Below are 23,613 nucleotides of genomic sequence, written 5' to 3'. Positions count from 1 at the left end.
TTTATATTTATATTTAACATATTTATAGATATATTTATTTTTATATTTATTTTTATTTATATATTTATTTTCAGATATATTTCTTTTTATATCTTTTTAATATTTATATGTAACATATTTATAGATATATTTATTTTTATATTTATTTTTATTTATATATTTATTTTCAGCTAGATTTCTTTATATATCTTTTTTATATTTATATTTAGCATATTTATAGATATTTTTATATTTTTATTTATATATTTATTTTCAGACAGATTTCTTTTTATATCTTTTTATATTTATATTTAACGTATTTATAGATATATTTCTTTTTATATTTATTTTTATTTATATATTTATTTTCAGATATATTTCTTTTTATATCTTTTTTATATTTATATTTAATATATTTATAGATATATTTATTTTTATATTTATTTTTATTTATATATTTATTTTCAGATATATTTCTTTTTATATCTTTTTTATATTTATATTTAATATATATATTAGATGTATTTCTTATATTTATTCCTATTTATTTTTAGATATGTCTTTATATAATTTTTATTTTTATATTTAATATATTTTAAGATATATTTCCTTATGTATCTATTTTTTATATTTATACATTTAATATATTTATTTTAGATATATTTATTTTTATATTTACATAGTGAATATAGTTGTTTTTATATATATATATATATATAAATAAATAAAAATAAAGGTAACTGAGGTCTGAGGAGACCTTCTTGTGGTCTTCCAATATCTGAAGGGGGCTCCAAGAAAGCTGGGGAGGGACTTTTGAGGTTGTCAAGAAGTGATAGAACTGGGGGGGACTGGAGCAAAAGTAGAAATGGGGAGATTCAGATTGGATGTGAGGAAGAAGTTGTTCCCCATGAGAGTGGTGAGAGACTGGCAGAGGTTGCCCAGGGAGGTGGTGGAAGCCTCATGCCTGGAGGTTTTTGCAGCCAGGCTGGATGTGGCTGTGAGCAACCTGCTGGAGTGTGAGGTGTCCCTGCCCATGGCAGGGGGTTGGAACTGGCTGAGCATTGAGCTCCCTTCCAACCCTGACAATTGTATAAATTAGATGTCTAGAGTCCCAATCTGTTGCTTCTTAGAAGCCCTCTTTTACCACTCATGTGAGGTCTGATCACCCCAGCTTGGCTCCCCAGTTGGTTCAACGTGGGAAATGGCTGTCTTGAGGAGTGTGCCACCTGCCTAGGAGCAGACTGAGAAGGAAACAGTCAGGTGTGGCATGAAAAGCAGCCAACCTAACAAAGTCTGAACAAGCTGCTGAATTACTGTGGAATTCAGGAGCACAGTTATAAAATACTTGGATTTTTTTTTTCCTTCATTGTTAGGATAACAGATTTTGTCAGGATAAAAAGATTTTTGTCACTCTAATCATGGTAAGCAGAAGAGGAATTTTTAAGCTCGTTTGGACCCTGCTTGTTTCTCTTAAATAGTCTGTAAGCACTTCCAATGCACAGCTCTTCTCTGCTACAGCTCACCTCAGGATCAGCAGGGGGGGAAAGCAAAAAATAAATCAGTCAACACTGAATTGATTCAACAGCATTGAAAAGGTAAGAGGCACATGCTTATTTTTCTCTTAGGAAGACACTATGGATGGAAATTATCACTGTTTTAGCTGCAATAGCACCGAGAACAGGAGTAACACCCACAGAGATAAGTGTCTGCAGCAATCTCTCCCAATTACAAGCCAGCTGTTCTGTTCAGCACATCTCCACAGAAGATTAAAACCATAGGCTGGGAGGTAGAAGCAAGAAATCAGCCTTCAAATCTCCAAAGACACACACAGGCTGGCTTTTGAAACAGCCACCAAAAGGAGCAGGGGGTTGGACAGGCTGCAGAGGTGGTGCCCAGGGGAACCTCATGAGGTTCAACAGGACCAAGTGCAGGGTTCTGCTCCTGGGCTGGAACAATCCTCACTGTCAATACAGTGGGAAGGAGGGGAGAGAAAGCAACCCTGAGGAAAAGGCCTTGGGGGTGCTGGGGGATGAGAAGCTGGCCAGGAGCAGGCAGGGTGAGCTTGCAGCACAGAAGGCCAAGGGCAGCGCGGGGCTGCATCACTAAGCCTGCTGCATTTGTATGCTTGTAAATACAGCTTTTCATTTGCTTCCAGACTGGGCTAGCCTGGTTATTGTTGGTGGGGGGGGAATTTCAGCTCACACCGACACACATCCAAAGCAACATTGCCAGCAGAGCCAGAGAGGTGATTCTGCCACTTTGCTCTGCTCTGCTGAGACCTCACCTGCAGTGCTGTGTGCAGCTCTGGAGCCCTCAGCACAGGAAGGACATGGACCTGATGGAGAGGCTCCAGAGGAGGCCAGGAAAATGCTCAGGGGGTTGGAGCAGCTCTGCTGTGAGGCCAGGCTGAGGGAGCTGGGGGTGTTCAGCCTGGAGAAAAGGAGACTCCAGGGAGACCAAAAAACAACCTTCCAGTACCTGAAAGGGGCTCCAGGAAGGCTGCAGAGAGACTGTTTGCAAAGGCCTGCAGGGACAGGAGCAGGGACAATGGCTTCAAAGTAGAGCAGAGCAGATTGAGATTGGATGTGAGGAAGAAGTTGTGCAGCATGAGGGTGGTGGAACACTGGAAGAGGTTGCCCAGGGAGGTGATTGAGGCTCCATCCCTGGAGATATTCAAGGTGAGGCTCGACAAGGTTGTGGGCAACCTGATCTAGTTGGGAGGTCAGACTGGATGAGCTTTGGAGGCCCCTTCCAGCCTGGACCATTCTATGATTCTTTGAAATAAACCTTGACTTTCCTACAGCACAGAGAGGGGTTTCGAATGCTTTGTTTCGAAGTGGCATGGATCAGTCTTAGATCTGGAGGCCCTAGCACTTTGATTTCTTTAGAAATAGAAGTTGATCATAAAAAGAATGAGAAGTTCAAGCTGAACACACATAGAATAACTCCTGGGCAGATGAACATTAACATGTAATTTTCTCACCAAAATAATCACAATCTACAGGAGCTAGCAGAACTTTTGCTAATTGCCATTAGAGTGACAGCCATACTTAGAAGTACCACTTCTTAATCTGAAGGACACTTCTGTAGCTTCATTCAAGATATTGTTCCTGTTAGGGCATTGTTAGAGGTTTAGGACTAGTGTCCTATTATAAATAAAAGCATTCCAGAGTACCAAGGGGTTGGACAAGACATTACAAAATATTTTTATCCCATCCCATGCCCCTGCAAATTTCTATAGAATCTGAAGTTACAGCTTGGTCTCACTCTTTTTCTCCCTTTTGCTCTTCTGTGCTTTGATCTTGCTTTCTCTCACTCCTCTCAACATTGTTTGGGTTTTGCAGTGTGTACATATGTACATATGTAGAGCTAGTGGGATCCTGGGATGCAGCAAGAAAAGTGTGGCCAGCAGGGCTGGGGAGGTTCTGCTCCCCCTCTGCTCTGCTCTGCCCTGCTGAGACCACAGCTGCAATCCTGTGTCCAGTTTGGGGCTGCCCAGGTCAAGAGAGACAGAGAGCTGCTGGAGAGAGGCCAAGGGAGAGGCAGGAGGATGCTTAGGGGACTTGAGCATCTGCCCTGGGAAGAGAGACTGAGAGCCCTGGGGCTGTTTAGTGTGGAGAAGAGAAGGCTGAGAGGGATCTGATCAATGTCTATCAATAGCTGAGGGCTGGGGGTCAAGTGGAGGGGGCCAAGCTCTCTTGGATGGTGCACACTAATAAGCCAAGGACCAGTGGAGACAAACTGGAACAGAGAAGGTTTCAGCTCAACCTGAGGAGAAACTTCTTTGGTGTGAGGCTGACAGAGCCCTGGAGCAGGCTGCCCAGAGAGGTTGTGGAGTCTCCTTCTGTGAAGCCTTTCCAACCCCAGCTGGATGCATTCTGGTGCAGACTCCCCTGGGTGCTCCTGCTGTGGCAGGGGGGTTGGAGTGGATGATCTCTGGAGGTCCCTTCCAACCTCTAAAGTACTGTGAGATACTGTGCTACGTGTTTATTACCTTTTGTGTTTAGTTTGTATTACCTTTTGTAAATATTATTTCCATTTAACTTCCAAATTCCATGCAAGTGGTGGTGTTTACTCCTTTGGGAGTGAATCCCCCATTCTGTGTGGTGCCAAACCAACACAGGTGTTTCTCAGTGGCCACCCAAATAGTTCAAAGCCATAAGACAAACACAGAAACCACCCAGTTGGACACAGGAGTCCCATTTCCTAAGTGACTGGGAGAGAGGGACATGCTCCTAGACCTGACTATTGCAGGTTGTGATGCTCATGAACAGTGGTGGGGACAGGTACAGAACTTCCTTTGCTGTGCTAAAGCTCAGGGGGGGTTGTTTGAATACCTTCCCCCCTACCTCACCTGCAACCCAGCAGGGACATGGGGTGGGAAGGAGGACAAGGAAACCCTTTTAAAAGTAACCTCAACAAGATGATCACAAGCAGCAACCTCACTGTAAATTAGTCCCACTTCTCACAGCCTCTCATGGGAACAGCAGTAAAAGTGACTTAAGGAAAGGGTGTCACAATATGCCTATTAATTTCAGTCTAAACAGCCCTCCTTGTTCCTTTAGAAACAGCTCCAGCTGCTGAGGTAGTAAAAACTTTTGACTAGCACTTGTCTGGGGTTGTTTGTACATGTCTAGAATCTCGTTTAACTTGAGTCCTCACTGAACTCCAGAGGGACCTGGACAGGCTGGAGAGGTGAGCCCATGACAGCCTCAGGAGGTTCAACAAGACCAAGTGCAAGGTCCTGCAGCTGGGTCAGGGCAATCCCAGGCACTGATAGAGGCTGGGCAGGGACTGGCTGGAGAGCAGCCCTGAGGAGAGGGACTTGGGGGTGCTGGGGGAGGAGAAGCTCAGCAGGAGCCAGCAGGGAGCACTTGCAGCCCAGAGAGCCAAGCAGAGCCTGGGCTGCAGCAAGAGAAGTGTGGCCAGCAGGGCCAGGGAGGGGATTCTCCCCCTCTGCTCCACCCTGCTCAGACCACACCTGGAGCTCTGGGTCCAGTTCTGGAGCCTCTGTTCCAGGAAGGATCTGGAGGTGCTGGAAGGTGTCCAGAGAAGGGCCATGAGGATGAGCAGAGGGCTGGAGCTGCTCTGCTCTGGAGACAGACTGAGAGAGTTGGGGTGATTCAGACTGGAGGAGAAGGCTCTGAGGAGACCTTCTTGTGGCTTTCCAGGATCTGAAGGGGCCTCCAAGAAAGCTGGGGAGGGACTTTTTAGGCTATCAGGTAGTGACAGAACTAGGGGGAATGGAACAAAGCTGGAAGTGGGGAGATTCAGATTGGATGTGAGGAAAAATTTCTTCCCCATGATAGTGGTGAGAGCCTGGAATGGGTTGTCCAGGGAGGTGGTTGAGGTCCCATCCCTGGAGGTGTTTGAGGCCAGGCTGGATGAGGCTCTGGCCAGCCTGCTCTAGTGTGAGGTGTCCCTGCCCATGGCAGGGGGGTTGGAACTGGCTGAGCCTTGTGGTCCCTTCCAACCCTGACTGATTCTATGGACTGAAGGCATTCTGGCTAGACTTCATTTCCTCAATACATTAATAACATGCACCACTTCTACAGGAAACAAATCCCTTTTAAGTGACCACATAGTCTAGCCTTGCTTCTATCCTCAGTGTCTCAGGAGGCTGATACTTGTATGGGATTCTGGAGCTGTAGTGAGATTTTACCCTGGCTCCCATCAGAGGAACAGCAGCAGTCAGTTCCCAGCCTCAGGGTATTTCCCCACCATTAGCTCTCACCACAGACCAGCTCAGATTGTGTTTCTGACCTAATGCAACAAGTGTGCACATCAAGGAATTGCTTGGGTTGGGAAAGGGCACATCTCTCTGCAACGCAAGCTGTATTTAATCTCTGCTGTTAGAGTTCTTAGGGTCACAGGATGTTAGGGGTTGGAAGGGACCTCTGGAGATCACCCAGTCCAACCCCCCGTGCCAGAGCAGGACCAGAGAATCCAGCACAGGTCACACAGGAATGCATCCAGATGGGGCTGGAAAGGCTCCAGAGAAGGAGACTCCACAACCTCTCTGGGCAGCCTGTTCCAGTGCTCTGTCACCCTCACAGGGAAGAAGAAATTCCTCCTCATGTTGAGGTGGAACCTCCTGTGCTGCAGTTTCCATCCATTGCCCCTTGTCCTATCCCAGGGCACAACTGAGCAGAGCCTGTCCCTGTCCCTTCCTTCCTGACCCCCAGCCCTCAGCTATTGATAGACATTGATCAGATCCCTCTCAGTCTTCTCCTCTCCACACTAAACACCCCCAGGGCTCTCAGCCTCTCCTCCCCAGGCAGGGCTCCAGTCCCTTCAGCATCCTTGCAGCCCTCCCTTGGACTCTCTCCAGCAGATCCCTGTCCCTCCTGAACTGGGGAGTCCAGACCTGGATGCAGTATTCCAGGTGAGATCTCAGCAGGGCAGATTAGAGGGGGAGAAGAACCTCCCTAGCCCTGCAGGCCACACTTTTCTTGATGCCCTCCAGGATCCCATTGGCCTTCTTGGCCATTAGGCTTCACAAAAGCAATGGTGACAATTTGAACCAGCCAAGTCTGTTTTAACTGCAAAGGGCTTTTTTTCCTTACAGCCTGGACAGATGTGGATCTTCCAACCCCAGCAAACACACTAGGTTTGATTTTAGCCCCCAAAGTGATGAACAGTGTTGTATAACTGAGTCCTCTAAACGTTGGAAGAGGGAATGCTGTGAATATAATACCCCAAACACAAATTAAGAGACATTTCAGGCTAAAATTCACAGCTCCTAGTTCCCTTGTGTTGAATCTGAGAAGGGAAAGCACAGCAAATAACCAAACTGGAAGCAAAGAGCTCTACCAAGTCCCCTTTTCAAGACAGTGCTGCCTGGGCTGCATCTCTCTCACCATACTAGCTTTCCACCAGGGATGATCAGTCTGTCATTTTTGTCACCATTTGAAACACTGTCATTTAAAATTATACACTAGTCAGAAAGAAAAGTACCTGATGTATCCAAGTGGTGAACCACCAACTCCTGCCAAAACAACCAAGTGGTAGCACTTCATTTTCTGCCAGGCAAGCTGCTTCATTCCTATATGGATATAAGGACCTCTTTTTCTAGCTGGAAAATGGCACTTTAGTAGCCCAGGAATATTTGCAGTGTGGGAATCCTCCCTTTCCCCTTCCCCTTTCTATGCCTCTCCCTCGCCCAACCAGGTTTAAACAGCTGTTGAGAGCAGAAACTGCTGGAAGCTTTTATATGGCCTGTGGAGAGCATCTGAGGGAGCTGGGGTTGTTCAGACTGGAGAAGAGAAGGCTGAGGGGAGACCACATTGCTCTCTGCAACTACCTGAAGGGAGGTTGGAGTGAGGAGGGTGCAGCCTCTTCTCCTTGATGGCAAGAGACAGGAGCAGAGGAAATGTCTTTCAAGCTGCAGCAGGGGAGGTTCAGGCTGGATGCTAGGAAGTGTTTCTTCCCACAGGGGATTCTCAGACACTGGAATGGTCTGCCCAGGGCAGTGCTGGACTCACAGTCTCACAGTATGTTAGAGGTTGGAAGGGATCTCAAGAGATCCTCAGGTCCAACCCCCCTGCCAGAGCAGCATCACTTAGGATAGTCTGCACAGGAATGCATCCAGGTGGGGTTGGAAAGTCTCCAGAGGAGGAGACTCCACAACCCCCCTGGGCAGCCTGCTCCAGGGCTCTGTCACTCTCACTAGAAAGAAGTTTCTCCTCCTATTGAGCTGAAATCTTCTCTGTTCTAGCTTGAACCCATTGTTCCTTGTCTTATCACTGTGCAGCACCCAAAAGAGCCTGGCCCCCTCCACTTGACACCCACCCCTGATAGACATTGATCAGATCCCCTCTCAGTCTTCTCAGCACTAAACAGCCCCAGGGCTCTCAGTTTCTCTTCCCAGGGGAGATGCTCAAGCCCCCTAAGCATCCTCAAGTCACCATCCCTGGAGGTGTTCAAGCAGCATGTGGACCTTGCACTTGGTTTAGGATTGACCCTAAACTGCACATGGTTTAGGGGTTGACCCTAAACTGGGTTGAAGGTAGGACTGGATGATCTTTGAGGTCTCTTCCAACAAGGTGTTCTCTGTGATGGTTCTGTGACATCTACATTTCATTCCAGCATTCCTTCTGAGTCACTCATGACTGCTCAGCACATACCTCAAAGAATTGTGTGGCACACCAGCTGCAGAAATGGCAGAGATGACACAGACTGTGGAAACAACCAGGTGTTTGTCTCATCATCCCACTCAATACTTGAGAGATGTCTGGAACAGCAGCAGCTCATCATCCCATTCAATACTTGAGAGATGTCTGGAACAGCAGCAGTCCATCATCATCATCTGCAGGGGAAAAAAGAAACCAAACATCTCACTGCAAAGGGACTTAGCACCAGTGGCACTTTAAAATGAAGACTGGGGAATGTTTGCCCTAATCACAGGCAAAGAGGATGATTGTATCCCAGGGCAGAAGGTCTTAAAAGCAAGCCATTGGGCCAGGATGACAAAAATAAAACCAAATAAAAGAAAGCAAACAAAACATCAGAAATACTCAAATATTCATCACCAGAAATGCAAAAATTGAAGTGAAACACCTGGGGGAGGAGGGGGGGGGGGGTGGTGGGAAGATTTTAGAGGATTTCGTTTCATCCAGGAGGTTGAGGTTTTATTGTTGTCTGAATGTGCAACTTCTACCTGGATGATTGATACTGGTTTTGGTTTGGGTTTAATGGTGGTAAAAAGCTTTTCTTTGTTTAGCATGCACTTAAGAGTCATCTCACACCACAGGATCAGAGGATGTTAGGGGTTGGAAGGTACCTCTGGAGATCAAGTCCAACCCCCCTGCCAGAGCAGGACCATAGAATCCAGCACAGGTCACACAGGAATGCATCCAGATGGGGCTGGAAAGTCTCCAGAGAAGGAGACTCCACAACCTCTCTGGGCAGCCTGTGTCAGGGCTCTGTGACCCCTACATCTAAGAAGCTCTTCCTCATGTGGAGGTGGAACCTCCTCTGTGCTGTAGTTTAGATCCATTGTCCCTTGTCCCATCACAGGGTACAACTGAGCAGAGCCTGTCCCCTCCCTCCTGACACTCAGCCTTCAGACATCAATAGACATTCAGTCTTCTTCTCTCCTCTCCAGACTAAACAGCCCCAGGGCTCTCAGCCTCTCCTCCCCAGGCAGTGCTCCAGTCCCTTCAGCATCCTTGCAGCCCTCCCTTGGACTCTCTCCAGCAGATCCCTGTCCCTCCTGACCTGGGGAGCCCAGACCTGGATGCAATATTCCAGGTGAGGTCTCAGCAGGGCAGAGGAGAGGGGGAGGAGAACCTCCCTGGCTCTGCTGGACACACTCCTCTGAATGCCCCCCAGGACCCCATTGGCCTTCTTGGCCCCCAGGGCACATTGCTGTCCCATGCAGAACTTGTTGTCCACCAGCACTCCCAGCTCCTTCTCCTTGGGGCTGCTCTCCAGCAGATCCCCTCCCAACCTGTCCTGCTGCAGTTTCTTCTTCCTTCCCAGCTGCAGGACTCTGCACTTCTCCTTGTTGACCCTCATTAGGTTCCTCTCTGCCCAGCTCTCAGTCTGTCCAAGTCTCTGAATGGCCTCACAGCCTTCAGGAGTCTCAGCCAAGCCTCCCAGTTTGGTGTTGTCAGCAAACTCTTTCAAAGGTCTTTAGCATCTAATCTTCAATTCATGCAAAAAAAATAGATGAAACCAGTTTAAAAAAAAAAAAAAAAAAGTAGTTACAGCAGCATACAGAAGCTCAACAACTTGGGCAGAGTTCTGTCATGTCCCTGAGTGGTCACAAACAAGGCTGGTCTCATCTGTCATAGAACCACAGAATCAGTCAGGGTTGGAAGGGACCACAAGGCTCAGCCAGTCCCAACCCCCCTGCCATGGGCAGGGACACCTCACACTACAGCAGGCTGGCCAGAGCCAGGTTATGGTGTGTCCTCAGACAGAATAAAACCATATGGGAGGCTCCTGACTGAATTCAGGTTTCAGGCCATCATCTCTGGATTTACAGAAACTCCCTCAGCAGAAAGAGAAAGCAGTGCCAGTGTCAGAGCCTGAGCTGTAATATTCTGCAAGAGGGGCCTGCAGTTGGCTAGTTTTCTGTGCTAATTTGAGCAGTGTTGCCACAATGGACATCTGAACACTAGAAAAGTGTTCCTTTGTCTTGCTTTTATGTCCCCAGCAATCAGAGTGACATAGCATAGCTCCTTTTAATGGAAAACTGTGAAGGGCTTGGTACCCATCGAGGCTTTTCATTTGACTGAGCAGACTCAGAACTGAAGCTGTTTGAGAAAGCCCTGGGTTTTATTGTGCACTTTGGAATGTGTTGCTTCCAGCCAGCACAGCCAGCATCAGGTTATGAGGAAACATGAAAGCAAGCCATGGAGCAAAGCTATGCTTTAATAGCAAGGTGACATGGAGCCAAAGAGACAATCAAGAAAAATATTTCCTATTTTTTTTAACCCCTGACCAGAATTCATGATTCTAAGCAAGCATTTTGCTTTTTGACACCCACTGCAGCATTGCAGCAGCAGAATGTCTAATTTCCCATGCTGCACAGCAGAGAGCCTTCTCATGACAACTGCTGTTTCTGTCATTAAACTTGGAAAAGTAATTTCTTTTAAATCATAGAATTATTCAGGCTGGAAAAACCTGTGAGATCATAGAGTGATCAAGTCCAACCTCCCCCTGCTCTCCCCAGCAAAGCAAAATCACCCAGGAACACATCAACACAATTCTTGGAAGTCTCTAGAGAAGGAGACTCTACAGCCTCTCTGGGCAGCATGTTCCAGTGCTCCATCATCCTTACAGCAAAGAAGTTTTTCCTCACGTTGAGGTTTCATAGATTCACAGAATACCAGGTAGGAAAGGACCTACTGGGGGTCAGGGCAATCCCAAGCACCAATATAGGCTGAAGAAAAGGCCTTGGGGGTGCTGGGGAGGAGAAGCTCAGCAGGAGCCAGCAGTGAGCACTTGCAGCCCAGAGAGCCAAGCAGAGCCTGGGCTGCAGCAAGAGAAGTGTGGCCAGCAGGGCCAGGGAGGGGATTCTCCCCCTCTGCTCCACTCTGCTCAGACCACAGCTGGAGCTCTGGGTCCAGTTCTGGAGCCTCTGTTCCAGGAAGGATCTGGAGGTGCTGGAAGGTGTCCAGAGAAGGGCCATGAGGATGATCAGAGGGCTGGAGCTGCTCTGCTCTGGAGACAGCCTGAGAGAGTTGGGGTTGTGCAGTCTGGAGAAGAGAAGGCTCTGAGGAGACCTTGTGGCCTTCCAGGATCTGAAGGGGGCTCCAAGAAAGCTGGGAGGGACTTTTGAGGATGTCAGGGAGCAATAGGACTGGGGGGAATGGAGTAAAACTAGAAGTGGATAGATTCAGATTGGATGTTAGGAAGAAATTCTTCCCCATGAGGGTGGTGAGGCACTGGAACAGGTTGCCCAGGGAGGTCCAAGTCTCTGAATGGCCTCACAGCCTTCAAGTGTCTCAGCCAAGCCTCCCAGTTTGGCATTGCCAGCAAACTCTTTCAAAGGTCTTTAGCATCTAATCTTAAATTCATGCAAAAAATAGATGAAACCAACCAAAAAAAGTTACAGCCTGTCCTTGAACCACTCCTTAGGGTGGTTCACAACCTCCCTGGGCAACCTGTTCCAGTGTCTCCCCCACCCTCACTGCCAAGAATTTCTTCCTGCTCTCCAGTCTCAGTCTCCCCTCTTCCAGCCAAAAGTCATTGCTTCTCATCCTGTTGCTACAGCCTTTGTTCAAAGTCCCTTCCCAGCTCTCCTCTGGCCCCCTTCAGACACTGGAAAACCACAAGAAGGTCTCCTGGCAGCCTTCTCCACACTCAACAACCCCAACTCTCTCAGTCTGTCCCCACAGCAGAGTAGCTCTAACCCAATGTTTTCCTGATGTGCATACTACTCCCTTATTAAGGAATCTTGCAGCAAAATAACCTAAATAATAAAGCCCTTACAGAATACCAGGTCTAAATATCATCCAGATGAAACAAGCAAACAAAACTAACAAGACTCAAAAAAAAAAAAATTGTAAACCAAACCAAGCAAACAAAAACCCAAAGCAAACAAAAACCCAAACGCAAAACCAACTGCAAAGACAAAACAAACAAAACAAAAAACAAAACAAAACCAAACAAAACCACAGAAATAGAAGTTGCAAAGGCATTTCTGAATAACCCTTTCTGCAATTACGTGTTAACTAAGGAACTTCAAGCTTCTCCCAGGAAGGCAGCCAGGAAAGCTCTTGATCTATGCCACCAGGGCTGAAGTGGTAATGCTGTGGTAGCTGGAGGAAGATGTTGATACAAATATTATTTGGTATATCCCTTACTAGGTGAAGTACAGTGAGCTGCTGCCTCTTTAGAGGAAGGCTGGGCATCAGACAAATTGGAGAAACAAGGAACTTCTTTTGGTAGGTTATTTGTGACACTGTAAAACCCTTGGGTAGATTGGCTTCAGGAGAAACCTGCAAGATTTGTATTAGCAAAAACAGCAAATAATTAGGATTTCTCCCTGGTTCTGCCCAATGAAATAGTCATGGACTTGAAGGAGCATCTCTTTCCTGCGTGTGATTTTGGAAGCTGTTCTGGTGCAATCCAGAGAGCAGCTGTGTAAACCTTTTCCTTAAGGTTCTCCTCCCCTTCTATGCAGCCCTGGTGAGGTTGCATCTGAATATTGTATCCAGTTCTGGGCCACTCAGTTCAGGAAAGACCTCAGGGAACTGCTTGAGAGAGTCCAGCACAGAGCCACAAGAATGATTAGGGGAGTGGAAGATCTTCCTTGTGAGGAAGATGTAACTTGAAGCTTCAAAGCAATTTTTACAGAGGTAAGGCTCTACATGAAGAGGATGCTGTGGTTAGTAGGTTAAAAAGAGGTTCTCCTCCACCTCTACTCTGCCCTGCTGAGGCCACATCTGGAATATTGTGTCCAGTTCTGGGCCCCTCAGTTCAAGAAGGACCTCAGGGAACTGCTTGAGAGAGTCCAGCACAGAGCCACAAAAATGATTAAGGGAGGGGAACATCTTCCTTATGAGGAGAGACTGAGAGACCTGTAACTTGGAGAGGAGGAGCCTGAGAGGTGACCTCATTGCTGGTGCTCAAGATGTGCAGGGGGAGTGCCCAGAGGCTGGAGCCAGGCTCTGCTGGGTGATGCCCAATGCCAGCACAAGGGGCAGGGATGGAAGCTGAGGCAGAGGAAGTTCCATGGAAGCAGGAAGAAAAATGTTTTCCCTGTGAGGGTGACAGAGCCCTGTAACAGGCTGTCCAGGGGGGGTGAGGAGTCTCCCTCTCTGGAGATATTCCAAACCCACCTGGAGCTGTTCCTGTGTGACCTGCTCTGGCAGGGTCTTGGTCTGGCTATCTTTTAAGGTCCCTTCCAGCCTCTAACATTACTTGAACACCACACCAAGCTTAGCATACATTGACAAATAATCAAAAGCACTTCTAGCCCAGCACCTTACATGTTCATTTACACTTTTCAAAGGCAAAAAAATACTCCAGTCAAATGTACCAAAGAGTTATACAAATTCAAAAAGTTAACAGCAGTGCTCATTCACTGTATACACTCAAGTAATAGTTTCCATATGTTAGGGATGATAAGTCCCAAGAAAGGGGACTTGCCTTTTGCCTCTTTGGGCTTTTCAGGTTGTTTCATGGAGTTTTGGGAAGATGAAACTTTTGGGCCTAGCATTTCATTAGAATTTGTCAATAAATCAAAATAAGTCATGCTCTGCCCTGAAAAATTGGAGGTCCCTTCACCAGCTCTCCTTTATGTCAGTGATAAACTATTCACATGACAGCACTCCAATTCCATCTCAGTTGTCTTCTTGATAAATTAAACTAAAAGAAGCTGGAAGGTGTCCAGAGAAGGGCCACAAGGATGAGCAGAGGGCTGGAGCTGCTCTGCCATGGAGACAGCCTGAGAGAGTTGGGGTTGTGCAGTCTGGAGAAGAGAAGAATCCAAGGGGAGCTTCTTGTGGCCTTCCAGGATCTGAAGGGGGCTCCAAGAAAGCTGGGGAGGGACTTTTGAGGGTGTCAGGGAGTGATAGGACTGGGGGGAATGGAGCAGAACTAGAAGTGGGGAGATTCAGACTGGATGTGAGGAAGAAGTTGTTCCCCATGAGGGTGGTGAGAGCCTGGCAGAGGTTGCCCAGGGAGGTGGTGGAAGCCTCATGCCTGGAGGTTTTTGCAGCCAGGCTGGATGTGGCTGTGAGCAACCTGCTGGAGTGTGAGGTGTCCCTGCCCATGGCAGGGGGGTTGGAACTGGCTGAGCCTTGAGGTCCCTTCCAACCCTGACAATTCTATGATTCTATGACCTCAAGGATCATCCACAGTCCAACCTTTCAGGGTAAGAATATAGTTTCAATGAGCTGTCCCAGCACCCTGTCAAGCTGGGCCTTTCAGCATTAGTGGTTAAATGGCACCCACAAAAAGATGGTTTAACCTGTACAGCAATGGTAAAAGAGTATTTTTCCTGGTTTCTGTTCACTTAGTTGAAGATTCAAAACAAAACAACCAAAGCAACCCCAAATGCAAATGATTCAATGAATCCCTTGCTGGTCAGTTCAGAGTCACCTGTCCTGTCCACTCCTCCCTGCAGGTGTGGCCTTTTTACTTTCTGCACCCCCAACACAGAAGATTTCACAGTGACTTTGGTCTGCACCAAGTAGAACCATCAGCTAGAAGCAGCCAGTGTCTGTGAATACAGGCTGTTATAGCTTCAGCAAGTGTAGCTGTAGGAGAGATGGAGCTGAAAATTCCAATCACTGAACAGAATGAGTTGTGTTCTACCTCAAACCCAGACAACATCTGCAAGTTACTTTTGAAAGGAAGAAAAAAAAAAAAAAGATGAGCCTAGTGAAATTTGAGTTTCAAATTCTGATTCAAGCCATGCTTGCCAGCCAGTCCATTAACATTTCCAAGCCTGACAAGGTACTCCTGCCTTTACAGAACACACCAGGATTGATTTAAAACTCTGCTGACTGAGCCAGTATTCTCCACTCACTCAAATCCACTCCAGAGATGCCACTGGCATGTTAGATTTAGTATCCTCAGATAAAAACGGAGAGGAAATGATTTTTATTGTGTGTATAACCATCACACCTCTGACATCTTTTATTACAGCCCTACACACTCAGCAGAGGAGAAGAATTGATGGAGGAGGAGAGCAATTGAATCCTTGCTTAGGAACAAGTAGCCTTGTCTTTAAAGTGTTGCTAGATCTCTACCAACAAAAGCCAAACCTGAAATGGGAGTGTGCTCAGTTCTTTTCTTTGGGATGCTTTGGGAGCCAGAATGCCACAGAAAAGAAAAAGTTGTAAATACCAAGAGGTTTTAAAAATCATAGAATTATCAGGATTGGAAGGGAGCTCAAGGATCAGCCAGTTCCAACCCCCTGCCATGGGCAGGGACACCTCACACTCCAGCAGGTTGCTCACAGCCACATCCAGCCTGGCTGCAAAAACCTCCAGGGATGAGGCTTCCACCACCTCCCTGGGCAGCCTGTGCCAGTCTCTCACCACCCTCATGGGGAACAACTTCTTCCTAACATCCAACCTCAATCTCCCCATTTCTAGTTTTGCTCCATTCCCCCCACTCCTATCACTCCCTCACACCCTCAAAAGTCCCTCCCCAGCTTTCTTGTAGCCCCCTTCAGATCCTGGAAGGCCACAAGAAGGTCTCCTGGGAGCCTTCTCCTCTCCAGACTGCACAACCCCAACTCTCAGTCTGTCCCCACAGCAGAGTAGCTCTAACCCTCTGATCATCCTCATGGCCCTTCTCTGGACACCTTCCAGCACCTTCAGATCTTTCTTATCCCTCTCCAGCTTTCTTATAGGCTCTCCTCAGATACTGGAGGACCTCAATAAGGCCTCCTTGGAGCCTTCTGCTCTCGAGCCTCAGAAGTAACCATGGCCATCGTATTAGAGTCATTTGTGTTGGGATATGACTGCTGGAGGGTCAGCACAGCAGTACAAAGTGTCCTTCCTACCCTCCTTTTCAATTACAGGACAAGTCCTTCCTTGCTATAAATTGTCACTAGGTGTTTACCAGCCATTAAGTTAGAAGTGGCTTTAATTGCTCTGGGTGTAATTAGCCATGGTGACCAAAGCTGATCAGGCATCAGGATTACGGATGCAAGGCACTTCTCCCTCTCTCCCAGTCATGACAATTCATTAGTTCTGCTGTTTGAGAGCAGCTGTACCATTGGAGATGTCATTTATTCACATTTTCTCCAAGTGATTGCTGAAACGTGGGGAGAGAAGCGATTTGATGAGGCTGCTGTCAGCTGATGTTAGAGGTGGGATGTGTGGTCAGGAGCCATAGGAGATTATGTGCCATGAGCAACACTGCCCTTTGGAAAAGCAAAAGGTTGAAGTTGGATGAAGCAAAGGGCAAAATACTTTAACATGTCAGTTGCAGAATCACAGAATTCCAGGGGCTGGAAGGGACCTCGAAAGCTCATCCAGTCCAACCCCCCTGCCAGAGCAGCAGCACCTAGAGCAGGCCACACAGGAACACAGCCAGGTGGGGTTGGAATATCTCCAGAGAGGGAGAATCCACACACCCCCTGGGCAGCCTCTTCCAGTGCTGTCACCCTCACAGGGAAAATTTTTTCCTCATATTTACATGAAACTTCCTCTGCCTCAACTTCCACCACTGCCCCTTGTGCTGGCATTGGGCATCACCCAGCAGAGCCTGGCTCCAGCCTCTGGGCACTCCCTTTGCACATCTTGAGCACCAGCAATGAGGTCACCTCTCAGGCTCCTCCTCTCCAAGCTACAGAGCCCTGAGCTCCCTCAGTCTCCCCTCATAATGAAGATGTTCCACTCCCTTAATCATCCTTGTGGCTCTGTGCTGGACTCTTTCAAGCAGCTGCCTGTCTTTCTTGAACTGAGGGGCCCAGATCTGGATACAATATTCCAGATGTGGCCTCACCAGGGCAGAGTGGAGAAGGAAAGAACCTCTCTAGACCTACCAGTCACAGCCCTTCTAATCCACCCCAGGATGCCCTTGGCCTTCTTGGCCACCAGAGCACATTGCTGGCTCATGGTCATCCTCCCATCCACCAGGATCCCCCAGGTCCCTTTCACCTTCACTGCTCTCCAGCAGATCAGTCTCCAACCTATACTGGTGCATGGAGTTGTTCCTTCCAAGGTGCAAGACTCTCCCCCTTGCCCTTGTGGAACTCCATCAAATTTCTCCCTGCCCAGCTCTCAGCCTGTCCAGGTCAGGCTGAATGGCAACACAGCCTTCTGGTGTGTCAGCCACTCCCCCCAGCTTGGTGCCATCAGCAAACCTGCTGACAGTGCTCCCTGTGCCCTCATTCAGGTCATCAACGAATATCAGCATGTCTCATGCTGTTACCCACAGGACACCCTTAGGACACCCCTAAGAGAGAACCTGTGAAGATTATAAAAATTTTAGCTTTCTGCCTCAGTCTATTGATTTTTTTAATTCAAGCATGTGATGTAGTCTGGAGAGGAGAAGACTAAGAGGGGATCTAAGCAAAGTCTATCAATATCTGAGGGCTGGAGGTCAGGAAGGAAAGGACAGGGCCAGGCTCTGCTCACTTGTGTCCTGTGATAGGACAAGGGGCAATGGTTGGAAACTCCAGCACAGGAAGTTCCACCTCAGCATGAGGAGGAACTTCTTCCCTGTGAGGGTGACAGAGCACTGGAACAGGCTGCCCAGAGAGGTTGTGGAGTCTCCTTCTCTGGAGCCTTTGCAGCCCTGTCTGGATGTGTTCCTGTGTGACCTGTGCTGGATTCTCTGGTCCTGCTCTGGCAGGGGGGTTGGACTCGATCTCCAGAGGTCCCTTCCAACCAATTACATCCTGTGAGCCTGGGAAGATGTTGATTCATGCTGTCAAATGCAAAACACGAGTCACTCCTGGCTACTAATTTTGACCTTCTTGCCTTTGGAAATCTTTTAACTGCTCTGTTCCTATTTTCCAGTGAGGCTGGTGAGAAACTAACCCTTTTCCTTCAGAGATACTGCCTGTTTTGTGACAGTCAAATAAGACTACTGCCAGATGAAATTTGACACCATTGGATCAGCAGGGGAAGGAAAGAAAGTAGTGGAGAGATTAACAACAGAACCACAAACCTCAACCCCATGCTCAAAACTAAACACCCAAATATCTCCAGAGGTCCCTTCCAGCCCCTAACATCTGGTGTGATTTCATCCAACAAAGCTGTTCAAAGGATAACAAAGTAAAGTGCTTGATTAGTAAGTAGGATGGGACTAGCACATTTCAAACAGACATCAAAAGCCAAGCTACAACACGAACTGAGAATGTAGGGATTTAACTCCTGCTCCAAGAAATAACACCCATGTGTGTGTCTTCTGAACAGCCCTGGAACAAATTCACTGTACTTGAAGAGCTCACCAATGTCAATTTTGTCTGGTTTGGAACCCCATTGGCTACACTCACCCCTGTACCTGGCAAGCAAAAACAACTTGGAGTGAAAAAGCAGGCTGTAAGGTTCTGCCCAGCTTACTCCCCTGAGCTTTCCTGTTCTTCATTCATGTTTAGATAGCAGAAGATCAGCAATAATGAACAGGACCCAAAGTCTGTTTTATAACTTCAAGGAACTACTTTGGCCGCAACCACCTCATGCAGTGCTCCAGGCTGGGGACAGAGTGGCTGGAGAGCAGCCAGGCAGAGAGGGACCTGGGGGTGCTGGTGGAGAGCAGCTGAAGAGGAGCCAGCAGTGTGCCCAGGTGGCCAAGAAGGCCAATGGCATCCTGGCCTGCATCAGCAATAGTGTGGCCAGCAGGAGCAGGGAAGTCATCCTGCCCTGTGCTCAGCACTGGTTAGGGCAAACCTTGAGTGCTGTGTCCAGGTCTGAGTCTCTCAGTTTAAGAAAGATGTTGAGATGCTGGAAGGTGTCCAGAGAAGGGCAGCAAGGCTGGGGAGGGGTCTGGAGCACAGCCCTGTGAGGAGAGACTGAGGGAGCTGGGGGTGTTTAGCCTGGAGAAGAGGAGGCTCAGGGGAGACCTTCTTGCTCTCTACAACTCCCTGAAGGGAGGTTGTAGCCAGGTGGGGGTTGGTCTCTTCTCCCAGGCAAGCAGGGACAGAAGGAGAGGACAGTCTCAAGCTGCACAGGGGGAAGTTTAGGCTTGATCTTAGAAAGAAGTTCTTCCCAGAAAGAGAGATTGGCCATTGGGATGTGCTGCCCAGGGAGGTGGGGGGGGTCAACATCCCTGGAGGTGTTTAAGAAAAGCCTGAATGAGGCACTCAGTGCCATGGTCTGGTTGATTAGTTAGGGTTAGGTGATCAGTTGGACTTGATGATCTTGGAGGTCTCTTCCAACCTGGTTGATTCTGTGATTCTGTCTCAGTCCTGTTTCGTCAGAGTCATGTTTCTTTTCTTTCTTTCACAGTGTATACACCTTCAGACTCACTTCTGGCCCCAATACTGTTTGCAACTAAGGATGCTCAACTGCTTATTACAAGTTTTCCTATGCTTCCTACTTGGACTTCTGCCCAGCTTTAGCATTCAAATACACACAAACACACACACACACACACACACGTTGAGTACACTGATATTTTCCCAGCAGTGAAATGTCATAACCACTGACAATCTTTTCATGGTCTAAAATCCAATATCCTGTGGCCTCCCTGAGTTCTGGGATTTAATTTGCTATCCCAGTGCACAGTAATTTCGGTTATCTGTGTCATAGTCTTAAGCACATCTCAAGATGAAATTTTGGCAGGTTGTCATGTTTGGTAAGAACAGGTGCTCTGAGCTTTTTTATTTTTTTTTTCTCCTTTTTTCTTCTCCCCCTCTTCTCTATTTACACTTTGTAAACTGGGAACTCTGTGTGTTCATGTAGGATTTCTGACCATCTGATTATGTAGATCTTTTCTTATCCTCGTGGGGTTTCTTTTTTTTTTTTTTTTTTTTGTATATACATACATGCACAGACATTAATTTTAATCAGGAAAAGCTGAGATGAAATACCAATAAAAGAGAAGTTGTTAGGCATGACATTTCATTTATGGCTGTGGCTGAGAAGATTAATGTCTGAGCCAGCAGCCTGTCCATTACTACCTTCAGCTGCTGGGGAAGGAAACGTCATGGGTGACAACTCATTCCTCACCGCTCAGGAGAAATTCTCAGTGCCATTTCACTCTATCTGCCTTGATTTAGCCAGACAATAAGCATTAATTAAACCATAAAAATCCAGCTCATTTTCAAGGAGTGCTGCCTGATCCCTTTGCAGGGCACATATGGGTGGTGTGCATTTGCATAGTTTTAAATATCAATCACAAAGGGGGAAAAAAAAAAGGTCTTGAATGCGTGGCTTACATGGAGGAAGGCTAGCTCCTCAGGACTCTGCTTATTGAAATACTTCAGATGAATGTACCTATAACCAGTATGCCACTGAAAGACTCAACTAATTAATTCCCTTGCAGTGCTCTGTGACAAGGGGTTTTTAATTTTTTTAAATCATTTTTTCACAAGCAACTGGTCACAGTTCCTACTGGAGCTTTTCCTTCAAAACAGGGTAAGCTACTGTGGCAGTTTCAGGCTGATGCCTAGGAAGATTTTCCACAGATTGAGGAGAAGAGTGGTAGAAGGCAAATAAATTATCAGTGGAGGTAAAAGAGAAAATAATGATAAGGTGTAAATAATCCCATTGGTCTGAAATTACTAACATAAAGTTAGTTGTGTAAACTAACTCTCTCTCTTCTCAGTTTCTTTGCTCTAGCTGGTACCAGCTGATGGCTTCTGCTGGCTTGTTGACCTTGGCTGCTTCTATTTGTTGTGGCTAAGTACTAATAAGCTACTCTCTGCTCCTCTCCTCTCTCTTTGCCCTTGTATAGAGTGAGGGAAGGCAGCAGGGAGGGGAGAGGCTGTTGGTAACCCCCTGTTTTTCTCCAGGGGGGTTCTTATGTTGTTTATAATTTGTAAATATATGTAAGCCTTGCATAGTTTGTACATATTCATTGCATTCCACATTTCTAGATTTTAGTCTGCTTGTAAATGTAGCTTCATTGGCTTTCAACTGAGCTGGGTCGGGCAATTTTATTTTGGGGGTGATTTCAACCCACCACAGCTACCTTTGCCTGGATACACTGGGGTTGGCAGAAATGGGATGCTGGGACTTAGGAGCTTGCCCAGCCTGTTAACAACAACAGAAGTGAGAAGCAAATCCTAAGACAGGGATGATGAAGGGACTGGAGCACTGCCTGATGAGGAAAGGCTGAGAGCCCTGGGGGTGTTTAGTGTGGAGAAGAGAAGACTGAGAAGGGGTCTGATCAATGTCTATCAATAGCTGAGGGCTGGGGGTCAAGAGGGAGGGGACAGGGACAGGCTCTGCTCAATTGTGCCCTGTGTAGAACAAGGGACAATGGATGGAACCTACAGCACAAGATGTTCCACCTCAACATGAGGACGAAATTCTTTACTAAGGCTAACAGAGCACTGGAACAGGCTGCCCAGAGAGGTTGTGGAGTCTCCTTCTCCAGAGTCTTGCCAGCCCCATCTGGATGCATTCCTGCACTAGATTCTATGGTCCTGCTCTGGCAAGGCTTGAAGATCCTGAAGGACTTGAAGACCTCCAGGGGTCCCTTCCAACCCCTAACATCCTGTGAATTGAAAGTACTAAATGGATAGCTTTGGTAGTACAAGGGTTTGCAAATAAGGCACAGCATTTATACATCACTAGAAAGAAGATAGGAGTAACATAGTAATAGCTTTGACTGGATGCAGTCACAGCTGGAACTTCTTCCTAACATCCAATCTGAATCTCCCCATTTCTAATTTTGCTCCATTCCCCCCAGTCCTATCACTCCCTGACACCCTCAGAAGTCCCTCCCCAGCTTTCTTGGAGCCCCCTTCAGATCCTGGAAGGCCACAAGAAGGTCTCCTGGGAGCCTTCTCTTCTCCATACTGCACAACCCCAACTCTGTTCTCACAGGAGAGGTACTCCAACCCTCTGATCATCAAGAAGTTGTTCCCCATGAGGGTGGTGAGAGACTGGCAGAGGTTGCCCAGGGAGGTGGTGGAAGCCTCATCCCTGGAGGTTTTTGCAGCCAGGCTGGATGTGGCTGTGAGCAACCTGCTGTAGTGTGAGGTGTCCTTGCCCATGGCAGGGGGTTGGAACTGGCTGATCCCTGAAGTCCCTTCCAACCCTGACAATTCTATGATTCTAGCTCTATTACCCCTCCTCCTCCAGGCACCTAAAAATGTATTTATTTGGGCATTTGTGGGGCAAAGACAATAATTAGTTGAAATGGAAGAGAAGGGAGAATAAGGGTGAAAGGTAAAAGACTTCTTGCAGACATCAGTGTCAGAGTAACAATTCCACAACCGAGTTAGGAACAGATCCCAAGTGTCTTGAGTCCCTTTTATCCTCAAACCTCTTTATTCACACCCTTAAATTAATTTCTTGCTATTCAAGTGAAATGAGGAAAAAAAAACCCAAACCTACTACTTTTAAGAAAGAAAATAATGGATTATAGATGAGATGCAATACTTAGAAATGAAGAAAAATCCATTTCATTTTAATGCCTCTTTAAACAGTGGGGGGAAAGGAAGGAGGGGTGTGCATTTCCATTTTACCTCAGGTGAGTAGTTAATGCATTTATTTTTTAAATCAGTTAAGTAACCTAGCACCTAGGGATATCTCCAAGAAGAGTATTTGCACTGCAGATTAGAAGGAAAACTAAGCCTAAGCAGGGTTGTTTGGGACAAGATTAAAATACAGACAAAGTCAAATGATGACTTTGACACTTGTGCATGAGAAAAAGGGAACAATAAAGCAAAGATCACAGCATCAGAGGATGTTAGGGGTTGGAAGAGACCTTCGAAGATCATCAAATCCAACCCCCTTGCTAGAGCAGGACCAGAGAATCCAGCACAGGTCACACAGGAACACATCCAGATGGGTCTTGAACATCTGCAGATAAGGAGACTCCACAACCTCTCTGGGCAGCCTGTTCCAGTGCTCTGTCACCCTCACAGGGAAGAAGTTCCTCCTCATGTTGAGGTGGAACCTCCTGTGCTGCAGTTTCCATCCATTGCCCCTTGTCCTATCCCAGGGTACAACTGAGCAGAGCCTGTCCCTGTCCCTTCCTTCCTGACCCCCAGCCCTCAGCTATTGATAGACATTGATCAGATCCCTCTCAGCCTTCTCCTCTCCACACTAAACAGCCCCAGGGCTCTCAGCCTCTCCTCCCCAGGCACTGCTCCAGTCCCTTCAGCATCCTTGGAGCCCTCCCTTGGACTTTCTCCAGCAGATCCCTGTCCCTCCTGAACTGGAGAGCCCAGAACTGGATTACAGTATTCCAGGTGAGGTTTCACTAGGGCAAAGGGAGAGGAGAGCCTGCCTGGCTCTGCTGGACACACTCCTCTGAATGCCCCCCAGGACCCCATTGGCCTTCTTGGCCACAAGGACACATTTCTGACCCATGCAGAACTTGTTGTCCTTCTCCAAGATGATCTTTTTTTCCCCCATTAATATAAATTCATCCTACCAGTCACAGTGCTAGTACTCGTAACAAAATCTTTCTGTAAGTGCAGAGATCAAAGGCATTTTCTACACACTGTAGCAAAAGAAATATCTTGCACAGCCTACATGATCCACAGGAGCACCAGCTCTGTGCTAACACAGAAAGTGTTAGCCCAATAATCTT

Source organism: Indicator indicator, chromosome 5 (assembly GCF_027791375.1).
Source record: "Indicator indicator isolate 239-I01 chromosome 5, UM_Iind_1.1, whole genome shotgun sequence".
NCBI lineage: Eukaryota > Metazoa > Chordata > Aves > Piciformes > Indicatoridae > Indicator > Indicator indicator.
Note: the sequence above shows the minus strand (reverse complement) of the source record.